Genomic DNA, 18,589 nt, shown 5'->3' with positions numbered 1-18,589 from the left:
GCAGGTTGTTTTGTTTATCTGACACCGAGACTTTATTTTTGCTTCTTAATTTAGTTGCCACGTTTTAAAACTAGGAGATTCTGTATAAAAAGCTGGATTTTCAGTGTATCTTGAAAAATCAGAAGATCAAGCACCCAGGCCCACATTCAGCATGATGGCAAGGGCCCGGGGCCCAGTGGGCGGCAAATCAGCCTCTCTGCAGAGAGCAGACCCTGCATGATGGGCCCCCCTTTGGTCAGTCTCTTTACGCTTCAGCATCTGCTAACGTCCAGCTTTTCTCCTCTGCCCCCGCACTGCTGCCTCAGCCAAGGGAAGCAGGTGTTCCTGCTTGGGGCAGTGAGGGAGAAAAATGCTTCCACTCTGACCTGGGACTTATATTCCCAAGAATGTCTGCAGTTCAACTCAGCAATGACTGATCTCGTTCTGAAGACTCACATATAGCCCACAAAAGTTATTTGTATCCCCTACCCCGGCTAAAATAAACTTTGACACTAATAGTCCTGACTTTCCTAAACTAAGAGAGCATTTGCTGCTTCATCTCTCTAACCTGGTTTACATTTCTAAGCTTTTTTTCTTTCTGATTACTGACAGTGAAAGGTGCTTTCCCTGGCCTTTGGGAGGACATGGGGATGGGAAGGGAGGAGATGGGCCAAATCAGTTGATCTTCTGTCTTTTTCGATTCCCTTCTCATGAGAGAGACTAAATTATCCAGGGGCAGGGAAATGGTTTAAGAGTCAGGAGATGTGGGTTTCAGAGTTGAATTTGTTAGCTACGTGATCACGGGCAAGCCGCTCTGCCTCTTGAGATTAAAAAAAGAGTTGTGCTACATAATCTATGAGTTCCATTCCATCTCTCATAGTCATTGATTCTACAGACCTGATACACAAAGACATCTCCACGCTGTGATGCCCCTTTTATTCAAATGCTTATTTCTTTAAAATATATGTTGCTAGTTTGTCACTGCCCCTGAGGATCACCAAGCAACTTCTGGAAAGCTGGGCTGGGAGGGCTGATGTCCGTTCATGCACAAAAGAATATGCTAAGAAGTCAGGATCCTGGCTTCCCGCCCCTGGCTGGGAGCACTTTCCTCTCAGCTTCCTGTTTTGCAGTTCTTAAAAGTCTTCTTTTTATATCTGATAAGGGGTTAATATCCAGTATATATAGAACGCCTACAACGCAACAACAAGAAAACAAATAACCCAATCTTAAAAAGGGCAAAGGACTTGAATACACATTTCTCCAAAGAAGACATACAAGTGGCCAATAAGTGCATGAAAAGATGCTCACCCTCACTCATCGTTAGGGAAAAGCAAATCAAAACCACAAGATATTACCTTACACCCATTAGGATGGCCACCGTCAAAAAGCTAACACGTGTTGATGAGGGTGTGGAGAAGATGAAACCCTGCTCGTTGTCAGTGAGGATGTAAAATGGTGCAGCTGCGGTGGGGAACAGTGTGACAGTCCCTCAAAAAAATTAAAAAGTTATTGCTTAATGGGTTCAGAGTTTCAGTTTTGCAAGACGAAAAGAGTTCGGGGGATGGATGGTGCTGATGATTGTACAACAATGCGAATGTACTTAATACCACTGAACCGTACACTTAAAAAGGGTTACGATGGTACATTTTGTTATGTTTATTTACCACCATGAAAACTTTTAAACAGTAACTTGAAATAGTGATTTGGCTTAATAGAAAAAAAAAAGTATCAAGAAACAAACAACCCTCTGTAAAGACAGATAAAATAGAGGTGCTACAATCACATGACATGAAGAGAGTAAAAATACTTTAAAACAGAGTGACTTGTGCCTGGGGTACTACAACCGGCCTTAAGCTCCAGGATGAGGTAGACAAGGAAGAATTAGCACATGGTAATGAGACAGGTTGGGATCGGGGACCTGGGACCCTTTGCTGCAGGGCTTGCACCTGGACAAACGTCTCCTTGAGCAAAAAAATACAAAGAAACTATAAGGGACTAAAAATAACTGTGTATATGTGCAGTTGGGGCAAATTATGGACAACAAGATACAAAAAGACCAAAAAAAACCCAGCTGTCACTTCCGATGAGTTGGGAGCAAAAGCAGGGTACTGCGCATGCCCCCCTGCACACAACCCCACCTAAGGGGTGGGCGGACCACCTAAGCCCCCCTCTGGCCTGACCCCTGGACACACCCCTACCCTCACCCCATGTAAGGAACTAGCTTGCCCCCCTCGGTGAGTGAGCAAGGGAAGCTGTTACTTGTTTTCGTTCCTTTCGCTCCTGCCGCCTCAGGAGCCCCAATAAAGCCTTGCCTGAGTTTCTTGTCTGGCCTCTTGTCAATTTCTATTGATTAAGGGAAGGTCAAGAACCTTGGTCAGTATCAGTAATAGAAGTTGTAGGGTATCAACACAATGGAGGTTATGCAACCACAAAAATTATACTTCAAGACTGCGTAACATCTCGGAGAAATGCTGCTGGCATGATATTGAGAAAAGAGCAAAATACAAAACCGAAAGGTAAAACTGAGGTGTCAGATTATGTGTGCATTTAGACAAGGACTAGAATGGAAAAGGCAAAATGAAATTAGTTCCTGTGTTAGGGTAGATTTTTTTTTCTACTTTAAAATGCATCTTTAAAACTGTTATAATAAGTGTATACAAAAAATAAGAAGATAATAAACGAGGGTAGAATAAAACAGAATACCCAAGGTTCTCCCTCTCAGAAAGGGAATTGCTCTAAAAGGTACAAGATCACCATTTCCTACAGAAGAAACACTTTTCTTTTCAGTCTTAGTTACAAAGAGCAAATGGAAACTGCTGATGAGAAGAGACACCTTTTGGACCCACGGCAAAGGTTGCTTCAGGTCTCTCCGGCCAGACCACGCCATGCTTTATTTTCGTTGCTCTGGTTACATTCCCCACGTGATACCTGGTCCTAGAGATCTCTGTGTTTATGACTTATCCTACAAAGCTCCAAGTGCATGGACAGAACCTATTTCTGGGACTGTGGCAATGTCACCACTCAAGCCTCTTGCCAGATGAATGATAATTAAATACGGGGGGTGGGGGACAGAAGGACGGGGAGTTTGGGATCAGCAGATGCAAACTAGTATATATAGGATGGATAAACAACAAGGTCCTACTGTGCGGCACAGGGAACTATATTCAGTATCCTGCGATAAACCAAAATGGAAAGAATATGAAGAAGAATGTATATATATGTATAACTGAGTCACTTGGCTGTACAGCAGAAATTAACACAACATTGTAAATCAACTACACTTCAATAAGATTTTTTAAAAGGGGAGTAAATACAGCCTGTTGGTTAGACTGACTACCTGCTGATACTTTTTTACCAAATAATGTATCAAACAATGCTGCAGTGTGTGCTCTACATCACAGAGCTGTGCAGGAGAAAGCAAGCATACACAAGTTCACAGGTGCTGCAGAGGTCAGCAAGTCCAAGGTCCAGAGTTTCACGTCTGGTAGGTGTCATTATACTGAGAAGCCCATAAACTGGAGAAGCAAAAGAACCTCTTAGCGTGGCTTGACTTTGATCCCACGGTTTGCTGTTCTGTGGGTGGGTCACGGCCCCGGAAGCCAAACGTGTACAGACAAGAGAAGCCTGCAGGCGCTGCCAGCTCTGGGCTCCAGTGTCAGACCCCAGACACTGGGATCATAAAGTGCTCCTCTGTGCCCCAAGGGAGGGCATCCAGGCTCCTGATTGGCAATAAAGTCCTCTTTTCCCATCTAGATGGGGACTTGGTGCGAAGCTTTCTATCCCTTTCCTTGTGGTGGGGGAAACATGGAGCAAACACAGTGTCTTGTAAGTTTCTGAAGCTAAAGGGAAAATCCATCTTACGAATGTCCTGTGTTCCGCAGGAGTGGCTGGAGAAACAGCCCCGCAGTTCCAAACATGCAGACGATCATAAACACCCACAGGAACAGCCTGTCCACCACCATGGCCACATATTTCCAGTCGTCCTGCACCTGAAAGACAAAAGTCAAGCAGCTGTAAAAAAAATCAGAACCGTGGGAGATAAGCTTTGTCTCATAAGTAAGCTACTTCCTTTTCACAGAAGATTTCCTGGCGATTTTAAAGCAAATATCCCTGTGATTCTGGTTAACCCGTGTCTCCTCTGTAGCACACAGAGAACTTCCGTTTGTCTGCAGAGGGTGGGTGCGTGCGCCCCATCAGTCCTGGGACAGCGGGCTGCAGGGTGAGCAGGCTTATGTGGGCGCACAGGACCTCCTCTGACTGCAGGCAGCGCCCCAGAAAGAGCTGCTCGGAGAGCTCCACTTTTGCGTTGACTGAAAAAAAAATGCACAACCTAACAGTTGAGAATTATGTTTTATTCAGTGGATTTTCTGAGGAATTCAAGCCCGGGAGGCAGCCTCTCAGATCGCTCTGAGGGACTGCCCTGAAGAGGTAAGGGAAAAGTCAGGGCATAGAGGGGGTTTTGCAACAAAGACCAGGTAGCCGGAACATCGAAAGATTACTGTTGCAGAGCATTTTGTTGCATTTGACGGCAACAGTAATCCTTTGATGTTCCGACCACCTGGTTTTTGTTGCAAAACCTCCTACATATCGTGGTTCCTCCCTATCCAATCTCCTGAGATAAACCATAATGGAAAAGAATACCAAAAAAAAATGTATATCTGTGTATAACTGAGTCACTTTGCTAGGCAGCAGAAATTAGTACAACACTGTAAATCAAATATACTTCAATTTAAAAAATGTTTAAAAAAAATTACTGTTAATTAAAGAAAACCAGACATCTCAAGTTAAGGAATTTAGTGCTTTTCTATGTATGGGAAGATGCAGGAGTCTGGGTTCATGGAAATCATTCCTTTGATGTGCAACTTAGCTATCTAGGGCCAGCATCCTTCTTTTCTCCACCCTGAATCCGCTCAGGGTGCACAGTTGGGGGTGACTGCAGTGGTTGATGGCTTGGGGGGGTGCAACATCCTTCGTTTACTGATAGGGCAGGTGACACTTCTCATCCACCCTTGTCGTGGGCACCACGGGACATTCTGACTCCTTGGCAAGTCTGGGAAATGGGTTTGAGGCGGGGGGTGTAGGACGTGCGATGTGATGGGCCCCCCATCAGGCATAGGTGGCCCTCTAGAACTCGGGATCACGCTGGTCAGGGAGAGTTCATTACATCTCTCACGTCCTTCCTGTCCCCGACCTCCAAGAGCCCTACCTGGTGGTGATCAAGTCAGCAGCAACTGTCCCCTAGTTTGACGAAGGTGTCACCACAGAGGGGAGTCCTAGGCTCACCTGCCCCTGATGCACCCCTCCCCGGCCTGTGTGACATGCAGCCCGTGTCCGCCTCAGCACCAATGGGTGGACTTCAGGTCTGCCATGTCCCTTCATTAGGAGATAAGGATGATGGCTACTGCCATCAGGTCAGACCCGGACCCCTGGCGGCAGGAGTTTTCAGAGGCCCCCAGCTAGTCATCCTGATGGTATGGAAAATTGGCATAAAGTTCTTGAGCTCTCTCTCTCTGGAGGATGGGGAGGTCCGAGCTGCTATAGTTAGGCTCTGGGCTGCAGAAGCAGACTGTGTTGACGCTAAAAATATCCCTGAGGTTCATTCAATCAGCACCTGGATCCCCGTCAAGTGGAGTAAGTGGGATTGGAGCTGCCAGAGGCTCACGCCACCTTCCTCCCAGGCTCCCAGACTGTGAGCGGCCCTGCAGGCTTTCCTCCTGCCGCTCAGCCGGCTTTTCCCTCTCCCACCCGTCCTTATGCAGGGGCTCTCAGTTTAATAAACCAAGGTTGCCCTGAGTGTTTATTTTAACCAGATTTTACTTGAGTTGACATTTCTGGAGGCAGAGATTTGCTCTGAGGCTACACCGTACCCCACCCCCTCCCCAGAGCAGTTCACCCATAACTGCATCATCACAGGGCTGGCTCTTAGGGCACCACTCCCTGACCGTCTTGCAAACAGAACTCACACTGAAGATCTGACATGTCTATGCAGGGCCCCCAGGCCTGCTGCGGGTGAACAGGCTAGAAGAGGCATACATTTACCTCGTTTCATTTTGGTTCTTCATGTTTTCTGCTATGAATTGAACACTATCAATTACATCTTCGACTTCAGGTGAGGGCTCCAAATTTTCAGTCATCCATTGTAAAGGCTGATGACTTAATCGTCTCTTGCTGGTGGCGATCTCACCGGACTTACGACAGTGGCAGCATTCTTTAAGAAGTTTGGGCTCTCTGCGATGATCGAACTTGACTTTGGCAGGCCTACCAGAGAAGCCTTTGGGGTTTTTGTCGTATCTTGTCCCCTTCCTCTTGTCCAGAGGCCTCCTCATCATCAGGATCTGGGGTAACAGCCAGAGAAAGACTGCCTTCACCCATGTGGGCATGTGTGTGTGGTCGGGGTGCGATAGTGGGTGTTCAACACAAACACCGTCACCACAATGGACAAGGTGGCGAAGATCATGGTGAACAGCAGGTACTTGCCCACCAAGGGGATCACAAGAGACGTGGATGGGATGGTTTCTGTGATCACCAGCAAAAACACTGTCAGGGAAAGCAGAACTGAAATGCAGAGCATCACTTTTTCACCACAGTCAGAAGGAAGGTAGAAAACCAACACAGTTAGGAATGAAATAAAGAGACAGGGGATGATCAGATTAATGGTGTAAAACATCAGCAATCTTCTAATGTAAAAAGAATAGGTTGTGTCTGTGTATATCTCTTCACAACAGTTGTATTATAGGTCATGCTTGTAGCCAGAAACATCGACAATTTCCCATTCACTGTTTTCCCAAAAATCATTCATGTCCACTTTAGAGCCAATGATTATAAGATCAATTTCAGCTTTGTCATAGGTCCAGGAACCAAATTTCAGGGAACAATTTTGATGATCGAAAGGGAAAAAAGTGATATCCATAGGACAGGAACTCTTAAAAATAGCTGGTGGAGTCCAGGTTATCATGCCATCGTATTTAAGAAGAGCTTTTGTCTTGCCTTTGACTTGGAAGTCGCCGACAGCACTGCAAAGTAAATCAGACACCATTAGTGACACCCCCTGTGCTTTGGGTCAGCCTGTACCAAAGGCAACTTTGGAAAGAGACTGGCAGTCAGATGCCCATACTGGTTGTAGAGAACAATGTCAGGCTTCCAGATCTTCTCTGCAGGAACACGAAGAGTCTCAATGCCATCATATTCCACTGGGTCCCACCGCAATTTATAATCATTCCAGATCTAAAGGGAATAGAAGTCAGTTTAAAAAAATTCTTGACTTTCTTCCAATGTTAATTCTATGTTGGTTCAACCACTTTTTGAAAAATTTCTTATTTAAAGAGTTGGTTTCCTACCAAAAGTTGGAAGATTAAATCCATGGGGAACAAGGTAGCTGAGCTGATTTTGGGCAAACATAGATATTAGATAAGTATCTGTTGATTATTAATTAGCTAGCCAAGTTTATAGGCTCAGCTTCCATATTCCATGGACTGTGCTCGATCTCGAGTAGCAATCCATTGCTCATATTAAAAAGAGAATTCAAGTGTATGATGATGGGTTTGTTACAAAATCTGCATAGAAGGTTGAGACAGGAAGCAAGAACAAGATGGTCTGACTGATAAAACCAGACGGTGGGATGTAACCCAGAGCAGGATCAAAGAGTGGGCAAGCATCTGGCTCTGGAGCTTGAGACTCAGACAAAAATAGGAGGCTTGAGAGCAGAAACCACCGAAGGACAGTCAGAGAGAACTCTGTCACTCAGTTCTGCACCGTGAAGCTTGCACCCAGCCAGCCGTTACCAGATTCAACTTTGGGCTTTGGAGCTAGTTAATATTGTATGCTCGATCATAAGCTGGAGATGCAAAGTGGGAATGCTAGTGGATTTTATCCATTGGACGTTGTTAAACTGACACACGAGTGTGACACAATTCCAAGAGAAGAACGTGTGATGTAGACACGTACGTGACGTAGCCACAGATTGGTTTCCATGATCTGGTTTACTTCATCCTGGGAAGAAGAAACAATATTTTTTAGTCTCAAATGTACTTGCTAATAGAAGTGAATCTTAGAGCAAAAATTACAACTAAAAATAGCCAATCTGAGTTATTCATGCTAACGGAGGGAAAAATAGAAGACTGAAAAGGCAACTTATAAAAAGCCAAAAATACAATATTTCCACACTGGTCCCAACCCTGTTGACTTTGAAATGTGGCTTTATGACTGTCTTTCAAATCTGATTGAAGTCCCACTTCTGTGAAGCCTTTCTGACCACTGCAGCCTATAAAGATTTCTGATCCCATAAAAGGAAAGAAGGGAGAGAAGAGAGAGTGGGAGGGAGGGAGGGGAAGTCCTGCAGATGGTGATGGGTATCATTGTTTCTGCCATCTTCTTCCTCAGCTGTGCCCCAGCACCCTCTAGGTTCTGAGTCCTGAGCCCCACTGCCCCTCAAGGTGTCAGCCTCAGCTCACCATGGAGTTTGCCAGCTGGAACCTGCCACTCCCCAGAGCACTGCTCCCACCCAAACCACTGCCGATTGCTTCAGTCATTCATTAACAAGTATTTATTGAGTACCTACTGTGAGCTCTATAAATGCTGGGGCTACAGAAGTAATCAGGATGGAAAATATCCCTACCTACACGTGCCTAAGCTATTAGCTGGGGAGACAGAAAATCAATAATAGATACATGGTATAATGTAAGATAGTGATAAGTCCTATGAAAGAAAATAAAGAGGGATTGAGTGGTGTGTGTGTGTGTGTGTGTGTGTGTCTGCACACACACGCACACACGTCTCTTTTAGACAGGATGATCCAGGAAGGCTTGTCTGAGGAGGTGGTTTAAGCAGGTACCTAAATGACCTGCAAAGAGTCATGGGTCTCTTGAATAAAAGCGTTCCAGGATGACATCCCAAATACAATGTGTTCCTAATCAGCTACTACCTCTCAGTGGAGCAGCTACTGAAGACACATCCAGAACCTTCAGCAGTCTCACAGCGCAACACTTGGAGGCTATTGATGGTCACCCAGTGGCGGCAGTGGGTTCCCAAAACTTACCAACCTTGTTTCCCCAGACACATGAGCACATTCGAGAGTAAACACCTCACACTGGCTGAGGAAGCTGTGGCCAGGGCTGGACACCAGCCCACTCTGGTTTGCTGCTCTGCAGTTCTCCATGGCCCCCAGAAAACGCTACCTGGAAACCTCACCAGCTTCCTCCTTCAAAGGCATTTGTGTCAAGTCCTGATAAGCCCCAGGGTTTTAAAAGGTCAACAAAAGGAGTTACATTCATGGTTTTCTGTTGGTCAGGGCAAGCAAAGAAATGCACTATTACTTATCCATGACTTTACAATTACCCAAGTCTAAGGACAGTGTCTTCTGCTCATACCTTGTGCCCAGCAGATTCAAGCAGGGGCCATGTCAGTAAATCCATTGGCTGTCAGTCAGGAATGGACTAGCTCTAGCAGTCCAGCAATGTCTCGGAGGGAACAGTCATAAGCGTCTTCCAGCGACTGCTTCCTCTCTGTCCACTAATACACTGGTTAGAGAACTAGTGCACACTGTGAACTAGAACGTTGTATTCTGAGAATTAAAATCAGTTGGCAATATCATCCCGACAGTATTCCTGTCTCCCCGTCTATACTTCCGCAGCCTGGTGAAGCTCCATGTGGTGTGGACCTGCTTCATGGTGGACGGACACCCTCAGAGGCGTCAGCCAAGTTTATGGGTCAGGACCGGGTCTGGAAAGTCCCATTCTCCATCCAATGCCAGGCCGCACCTGTGGCCATGGGAACTGTTCTCAGACAGCCCAGCTGAATTAGGCCAGAGGCCCACAGTACCACTCCACATTCCTGGGACCATCACCCTGCGTCTCCTTCTTGGGAAAATAAATTAGTTGACACGTGGTTCAATGAAAGGATTGGAGTTACAATTTCAAATGGACTAGATTCTGGAGCAGCAGCAACAGACTCAGAGACTGAGACCAGAAAGGCCAGGCGGGCTACATTTTGAGAGCCTTCAGGTCTGTCATGTCAGATATGCCAGGCCATCAAAAACGCTGGGCAGGGGCTTTGCCCTGGCCCCATGAGGGGGACAGTGGAAATACACTTACTCTGAAGATCATCCACTCATTAAACTTTGTGGCCAAGTTCATTCTATGCAGCAGCAAACACCCTTCCATGTAGAGCTCTCTGGTGCTCTAAGGCCAAGCCTGAGGCTCAAACAGCAGCAGACGGCCTATAGTCTTCTAGAAGGGAGTTGGTAATTGTGCATCTGGGCTGTACTGCATCACAGTCACTCCCAGGCCTCACCATGGCTCAGTGACAACAATGAATATGGCCCACAGGGACTTCTGGTGCCCCACATGAGGACAAGTAGACTCTAATACACGAATAAGAATTGCTATATTAATACTGGACAAAGTAGATGCAGAGGAAAAAAATTACTAAAGGCAAAGAGGGACATTACATAATGAAAGAAGGATCGATCCACCAGGAAGACACAATGATCCTGACCATATATGCACCAAACAGCAGAGTCTCAAATTACATGGAACAAAAACTGATAGAGCTGAAAGAAGAAACAGACAAATCCCCAATTACAGTTAGAGACTTCAATATCCCTCTCTCAGAAACCAATAGAACTCAGTAAACTCAACAGAAATCAGCAAAAATAGGGAAAATCTGAACAACATAATCAACCAACAGGATTTAATTGACATATATAGATACTCCACTCAAAAACATCAGAATACACATTTTTTCAAGCATGCATATAATATTAACCAACACAGAGCATATCCTTATCATAGGCCATAAAACAAACCTCAACAAATTTAAAAGAATTGGAATCATAGTGTGTTTCTGACCATAATGGAATCAAACTAGAAATCAATAACCAAAAGACAACAGGAAAATCTCTAAACCCATGGAAACTAAACTTCTAAATAATCCATGGGTCAAAGAGAATGTCTCAAGGGAATTCTTTAAAACACATAGAGCTGAATGGGAACAAAAACACAATATATCAAAATATGAGGGACATAGCTAAAAAAAGTGCTGATAAGAAAATTTATAGCTAAATGCTTATATTAGAAATGAGGAAAAGTCTCAAGTCAATAACACAAGTTTCTACCTCAAGAAATTAGAAAAACAAGCACAAAATAAACCCAAAGCAAGTACAAGGAAGGAAAAATATAGATAAAACAGAAATCAATAAAGTTGAAAAGGAAAACAATAAAGAATATCAATGAAACAAAAAGCTGATTCTTTGAGGGGAAAACAATAAAATTGATAAACCTTTAGCAAGACTGACAAAAATAAAAAGAGAGAAGACACAAATCACCAATATCAGGAATGAAACAGGAGCTATCACTACAGAACCTATAGCCATTAAAAAGTTAGATAATACCATGAGCAACTTTAATTTTATCATAAATTTGGCAACTTAAAAGAAATGAGCCCATTCCTCAAAAACCACAAACTAACAAGGACCTACTGTATAGCACAGGGAAATATACTTAATATTTTGTAATAAACAATAAGGGAAAAGAATCTGAAAAGTGATATAAATAGACAGTCTGACTACCCTATAGCCATTTAAGAATTCAGTTTATAATTAAAAAGCTCCTGGAAGAGAAATCTCCAGGCCCAGTAGGTTTCCCTGAAGAATTCTACCAAATATGTAAAGAAAAATCAATACCAACTTTCCACAATCTCTTCCAGAAAATAGAAGAGGAGGAAACAACTCCAAATCCTTTTTGTGAAGCTAATATTAGCAATGGATCATAGTCTTAAACATAAGACATAAATAAAACTTTCAGAAAAACATAGGAGAAAACCTCTAGGATCTGGGATAAGGCAAAGAATTACTAGGCTTGATGCCAAAAGCACGACATATAAAAGGAAAAATTGATAAATTGGACCGCATCAAAATTAAAAACTTCATGTGAAAGCCCATGTGAAGAGGAAGAAAAGATAAGCTACAAACTGGGATAAAATACGTGCAAACCACAAAACTGGCAAAGCACTTGTATCTAGAATATAGCCAGAACTCTCAACACTAAATAGTAAAAACAAACAATCCAATTAGAAAATGGGCTTAAGGACGTGAGCAAACATTTCACCTTAGAGGATATGCAGATTGCAAATAAGCACATGAAAAGAGGTTTTATATCAATAATCATTAGGGAAATGCAAATTAAAACCACAATGAGATATCGTTTCATACCTAATATAACTCAAATAAAAAACAGTGACAATACCAAATACTGGCAAAGCTGTAGATAAACTGGATCACTCACATATTGCTGGTAGGAATGTAAAAGGGTACAGCCATTCTGGAAAGCATTTTGGCAGTTTCTTTTAAAACTAACACACAACTACCACATGACCCAGGAATTGCACCCCTGGGCATTTATCCCAGAGAAATAACGATTAATGTTCACCCAAAAACCTGTACACAAATGTTCATAGCAGCTTTATTTGTAAAAGACCAAAACTGGAATCAGCCCAAATGTTCTTCAACCAGTGAAAGGTCAATCAAAGTGTGCTCCATCAATACCATGGCATACTACTCACAATAAGAAGAAATGACTCACCAAACTTATTGCGGCAACCACTGCATGATGTATGTAAGTCAAATCACTATTCTGCACACCTTACTTATACAGTGTTGTATGTCAAATATATCTCAATAAAACTGGAAGAAAAAAAAGAAGAAATGAACTACTGATATGGTGAGTGGAAAAGCCAGTCCACAAGGTTACATACTGCGTGATTCCATTTACGTATAGCTTTCTTGAAACGACAGAATTTTAGAAATGAAAGACACAGTAGTTGTTGCCATTGGTCAAAAAAGTATACAAGGGCTCTATTATTTCTTACTGCAAGTGAATCTATGATTATTTCAATAAATAAAATCTCAATTAAAAAACTACATTTCTCAAGACTCTCTTGCAGCTAGGGGTGGTCAATGAGCTAGGAAGCAGAAGCTGTCAGTAGGACTTCTAATAAAACTCCTTAAGGAAGTCACAGATGTCTGGTATGTGCCCCTTTCTCTCTTCCTCCTGCTTCTTGCCAAGAATGTGAATATGATGAGTGAAAATCAGCAGTTATCCTGGACCACAAGGCAACACTGAGGGAAGAAATCACATGCTAAGGATGGTGACATAGAAAGATAGAAGGAACCTTGGTCCCTGTCACAGTTTATGCTTTTAGCATCATAGCTCATGTGATTAACATCCTCAGGAGTTGTGCAGTGCACAACCTGGGCAACCAAACACCGTGATGCAACCACTACCACAAAGCCACCTGGTATTAAACTGGGCTGTTAACCTTTAGGTTTCTATTACATAAGAAAGAAATAAACTTGTTTTATATAAGCTGAGAGAGCATGTGTGTGTTTTTCAATCTCTGATAGCAGCCAAATGCAAATACCAAAATCTGTATTCAGCAATCCTCCACCCACCATCTTCAGAACAATGTCCTGAAAGGGTGTATAGATCATGGATTTGAAGGGATGCTGTATCACAAACTTTAGGGGAAACTCAGTCCAGTTCTCCATTCATAACAGCCCAATTCATACCAAGTGTGGCTTCCAGCCTGGTAGGAGACCAGTAACCAGTGCCAAGCTATTTGAGGGGAGAGGGGAGGTGGGATTAGAATAGGTACGAAATAAATGTTTATTAAAGGAAGGAGTGGGCCCATCTAAGTGAGATAAAACATCTGGCTTACTTTTTTTGAAAATCAGTATTTATCAGCATATACACACTTCCAGCTTGGGCCAGAAGCTAGAGGACCAGGTCAGGGTCAGCCCAGTCCGCTGGGAAGCACGGACCGGAGAAGCATGGTGAGCCCGGACTTCATATCCATAACTGACGTCTTCCCCCAGGTGCACCTGGAGCCACCACTGTTTCTCCAGGCAAAGCTGAGAGGAAGGAGGCCCCACCGGCCCCCGTCCAGGGCCTGGGCTGCTCCCTCGGTCTGTGCACCCTTGTCTCAGAGATGCTCCTGACGTCCTTTACCCCTTATGTCCTGAGCCTGCCTATTCCTGGAGTTTGGTCCGAGTCCAGTGCCTCAGGCCAGCCTGCGCCCTGCCATGCCTTGGAGCCCAGAACCCTGACCTCTGTTAGGGTATCAGGTCCCACACCTCCTCTCCCAGCATCTAGGGTGTGAAGATTGTTCAAAAGAAAGAACTCTAGCCCTCCTTGCCCTTAAACAGGGTAGCAATAAATTAAACTAAGACCTCCAAATTCCCATCAGTTTTTCAGGGCTGGATGGAACCCTGTGTGAAACAAGGTGAATTTTCTCTTTCTTCTATAACAAAGGAGACTTAAAGCAATTCTTCTTATACGGAGTCAGAAGAGCATGAGCTTTGGGGTTGAACAGTGCTGATTGAACCCCAGTGCCACCATCCGTAATTGTCTGACGTTGGGAAAGTTTCTTACCTGAGATTTCCTTTCCCCAGCTGTAAAATGCAGATGACAGCCACTAAGTGCAGACACTGGTGCATAATAGGTGCACAACGAAGTTAGTTCCCTTTGTATTCCCCCTTCAAATGCCCCTTCGCCTCTTCGTTTCATAAACTGGTTCTGAGAGCATTTCCAGAAAAACATCGCCTTAAGGGGAATAATGACAGCAACCCTGGGGACAGTGGATCCCTCCCAACGGGCCGGCTTTGAAGGGCAGCACTCTAGATTTTTGTCTGTTTGTGTTGAAAAATCCCTTTATTTACCCAGTGCAGTGAGTGGGAATTGCTTGGACCCCTCAGAGTTGGGGCCTCTGAGGCCTCGTGGTACCCCCCCTGCGCTTACCACGTTGGCCAGCTGCGTGATGGCCACTTCAAAATGCACAGTGACCGGGTCGGAAACGTTTTCCACGGGCCTGATGAACTGGTTATAACGAGCAAACAGTTTGTGAAAGAGCCTCTCCTCGGACGCACAGCCTGCACATCCTGCGGCACCATACAGAGAGAGGGGTTAGAGAAGCAGAAAGGATGCCAGCTGGTGGGGAGGTTCCAGGGGCTTCCATCCCGGGAAGGCGGGTGTGGGACACCAGCTTTCCCCAGCACCACTGCACCTGCCCCTCCTGGCCAGGCTGCTCACCTTCACCACGGAGATGAAAAGAGTAATACCGGTATCTCAGGACTAGTGCACTAGCAAACAAAATGATGTTGGTAAGAGCACTTCTAAAGTCTATGGCAGCACAGTGTAAAGGGATAGATAGACACAGGCTTGACATGTTCAGTTATGTCACTGAACAGAACTCACCGTCTTACTGATCCGGTGATTAAAGAAAAGTCCTGCCCTTTCTTGTCAAAATACTGATCTGACTGGTCTCTTGTTTCTACAACCAGCAGGGTGTGTAGCTGGGGAAACTTCTTCAATCAAACTTAAATAACTAGTAATTTCTTTAAGGTCTTAAACCCTCCTCCTTTTTAAAATCAACTTTGAATTTCAATTCTTGGAGATGTGTGAGAGTGCAAAGTTTCTAAGGAAAATTTACTTAAAATATTTTTTATAGAATCCCCAAAGTTCTTAAACAATAGCACTTTCAGTCATTAAATTTTAGACAATAATGTAATGCATATCTCTTTGTATTTTCCCAAGAATGCATTAAATATAGGTTACTTGCCTTCATTTGACATAATTCATCTCATTAAGGCCCCCTCTATATTTTTCCTTATAGAATTCAAATTTGATACCTGAAATACTATTCTATAAATTTCCCAAAGGGATTTATACCCTGAAAGAAAAAAAATTTAAGGGGCTGAACAACTCATTAGGCAAAAATAAAGGAAAGGATAGCTGTTATATTACTAAATAAAAAGTGTTGTTTGACAGATGCATTTGGAAACACTGAGATTTCAGCAGAAAAGAACAATTTTAGATGTAAAACATCATTGTCTACCATCATAATTAATAAAGATAGAAATATTTCTACATAAAACAGATAATTAAAAAATCCTCCTGTTACCCATTTTCCTCCTTTGAGGTTTTACTTTTCCTTTGAGACATTTCAGATAAACCCTCCTTGAGTCTTGACAAGCAAGTCCCTGCAAAGACGACAGCACGTGGAAATGTGGCTTTGTGGACATGGACAGAGCAGCAGCTGTCCGTTTCTAAGCCTTAACTTTGAAAATGAATGATCTTACTCTTAGGACACATTTCCTAAAATGAAGATGATTACCTACAAAATGGAAGGGTTCATAGACTGAGGAATAGTATCAGCTAATAAACCACAGTTTTGAAAAAATATTAAATACAGGTAAAGAAGTTGAATACATCCATAGCGGAGATGTATAGAAAACTGTGCCATTGTTATTTTTGCCTATTTTTCATTGGGAAAATAAAATAAAACATGGTTTACAATGTTTCCTTGTCCTCCCCACCCCATCCCCCCGAAATCTCATTTTACATGTTAAGCCGACCAACTAAAAATGAATAGATTAATTAGCAGCTATAAGAGGAGTAATTCCTGTGCCGACACTCTACATATTTATCCATAGCATAGCTCATCTCTGCTCAGCCAAGCACAACTAGAAAAGGAGGAAAATAAAACTGGGAAATACATGTAGCTAAAAAGGGAATATGAGAACAGGCAGAAATAAAACCTACCTCTGAAGCAAAGTGTGAATACATACCACCAGAGACACAGCCCAAAGCGAAGGAATCCCTGACCCTCGCGGGGCAGCATGTTTAAAACACACTCTGATTTCTTTTTCTAGTCAAAGGATTGTGGGAAACAAAGAGCTATCAGGCAGCCACTCACACCGGACCCTTAATCACCAGAGTCCACTGCAGTCCAAGTGTCCTCTGTGAAATGAAAACTTTCACAAACATAACATGGTCGTTCCCAATATCAGAGACTGAGGCCAACCAAAAGGGCAAATAAAAAGGACTCAATCTGATGTCAGATGAGTCAGCCCATTTCCTGACACCCTACATCTCTTCTCGTGCAGGAACGGGAGGAGAAGCAGGACGGGGGTGTTGGGTGGACGGCACCGAGAGGGGACAGAAAACTGTGATGTGCTTAGTGCATCTTTGTGGTGCATCTTTTCCCAGCCCCGGTCCTGAGGGGAGCAAACACACGTCTCCTGAGCTCCAGCTGTAGGTAAAGCGCCTGGCAGGTCCCGATCAGTGTATTCTGATTCACCGAGATCTCTAGCTCGTCAGGGCTTAACCTTGTTACCAGAAAACATTCCAGAATAGGAGTCCTGGTAAAGTGTGCCTCACAGAGAACAGGATTAATTTGGTTTTGTCTGACTTCTAGTGCCTCGTCCTTCTGAGTTTAGGAATCACCCTCCAGGACTAGAGATTAGCTGTCTGAGAATGAGAAGAACGAATACTGAACACAGGGTGCTGTCTAGACAGTTCTATGTTTATTTATACATCCTTGTCACCAACTGGTTTTCTTATCATTTGCTCCTTTCCTCTATAAGTTTAGTGTCAACAACATTCTGATGAGTTAGGCCTTCTGGTCAGATTTTGGTGTTGGTTAAAGGGGAGTTAGCAACAAAATGAAAAGGCAACCTACAGAATGGGGGGAAATATTTGCAAACCATGTATCTCGAAAGGGGTTTATATCCAAAAGATGTAAGAAACTCATAAAGCTCAATAGCAAATAAATAAATACATCCCAGTTGAAAAATAGGACCTGCACAGACATTTTTGCAAAGACACAGATGACCAATGGGTATATGCAAAGGAGCTCAACACCGCTAATCATCAGGGAAATGCAAATCAAACCACAATGAGCTATCACCTGACACCTATTAAGATGGTATTATAAGAAGACAAGAGGTAATAAGTGTTGGTGAGGACGTGGAGAAAAGGGAACCCTTGTGCACTGTTTGGAATGTAAATTGGTGCAGCCACTATGGAGAACAGTATAAAGGTTCCTCAAAAAATTAAAAAATATAACGCTCATATGATCTAACAATCCCACTTCTGGGAATATATCCAAAGGAAATGAAATCAATTTCTCAGAGAGATATCTGAATTCCTACGTTCATTGCAGCATTATTCACAAGATATGGAAACAACCTGGTGTCCATCGATGGATGAATGAATAAAGAAGTTGTGATATACATATACATATATGTAATGGAATATTATTCAGCCATGAGAAAGAAGGAAATCCTGCCGTCTGCGACAACATGGATGAACCTGGAAGACATTATGCTGAGTGAAATAAGCCAGAGAAAGACAAATACTGTATGATCTCACTTTTGTGTGGAATCTAAAAAAGTCAAACTCATAGAAGCAGAGCGCAGAACGGTAGTTGCTAGGAGCTGGGGTGCGGGTAACGGGAAGATGTCGGTTGAAGGGTACAAACTTGCAGTCACCAGATGAACAAGTTCTGGTGATCTAATGTACAGTACGGTGGTGACTACAGTTATCGTATTCTTGACATTTGCTACGAAAAGAGACCTCAAGTATTCTTACCACCTCTGCACCACACACACACACACACACGGTAACTGAGTGATGATGTGTTGAGCTGATTGTGGTGATCATTTCGCAATGTAACATATGTTAAATCATCACATTGTACACCTTAAATATACACACTTTTTATTCATCAACTATACTTCAATAAAGCTGGGGGAAAGGAGTCAGAGCCGAAGATGGTC

At 43.4% G+C, this 18,589-nt stretch overlaps 1 pseudogene across 1 annotated transcript; it reads right to left on the bottom strand.

The window, feature by feature from the left end:
- Window positions 1-335: 335 nt before the first annotated feature.
- On the bottom strand, window positions 336-16,731 carry LOC309651681 (neuronal acetylcholine receptor subunit alpha-6-like; annotated as a pseudogene). The gene is made up of 6 exons (XR_014268719.1): window positions 16,572-16,731; window positions 14,769-14,908; window positions 7,924-7,968; window positions 7,094-7,203; window positions 6,019-6,992; window positions 336-3,990 (listed from the first exon to the last, which is right to left on the bottom strand). The product of XR_014268719.1 is annotated as a neuronal acetylcholine receptor subunit alpha-6-like (transcript).
- Window positions 16,732-18,589: the final 1,858 nt, after the last annotated feature.

Source organism: Balaenoptera physalus (genome assembly GCF_965194825.1).
Source record: "Balaenoptera physalus genome assembly, chromosome: 21".
Lineage (NCBI taxonomy): Eukaryota > Metazoa > Chordata > Mammalia > Artiodactyla > Balaenopteridae > Balaenoptera > Balaenoptera physalus.
This window is presented reverse-complemented; position numbering and strand designations above follow the sequence as displayed.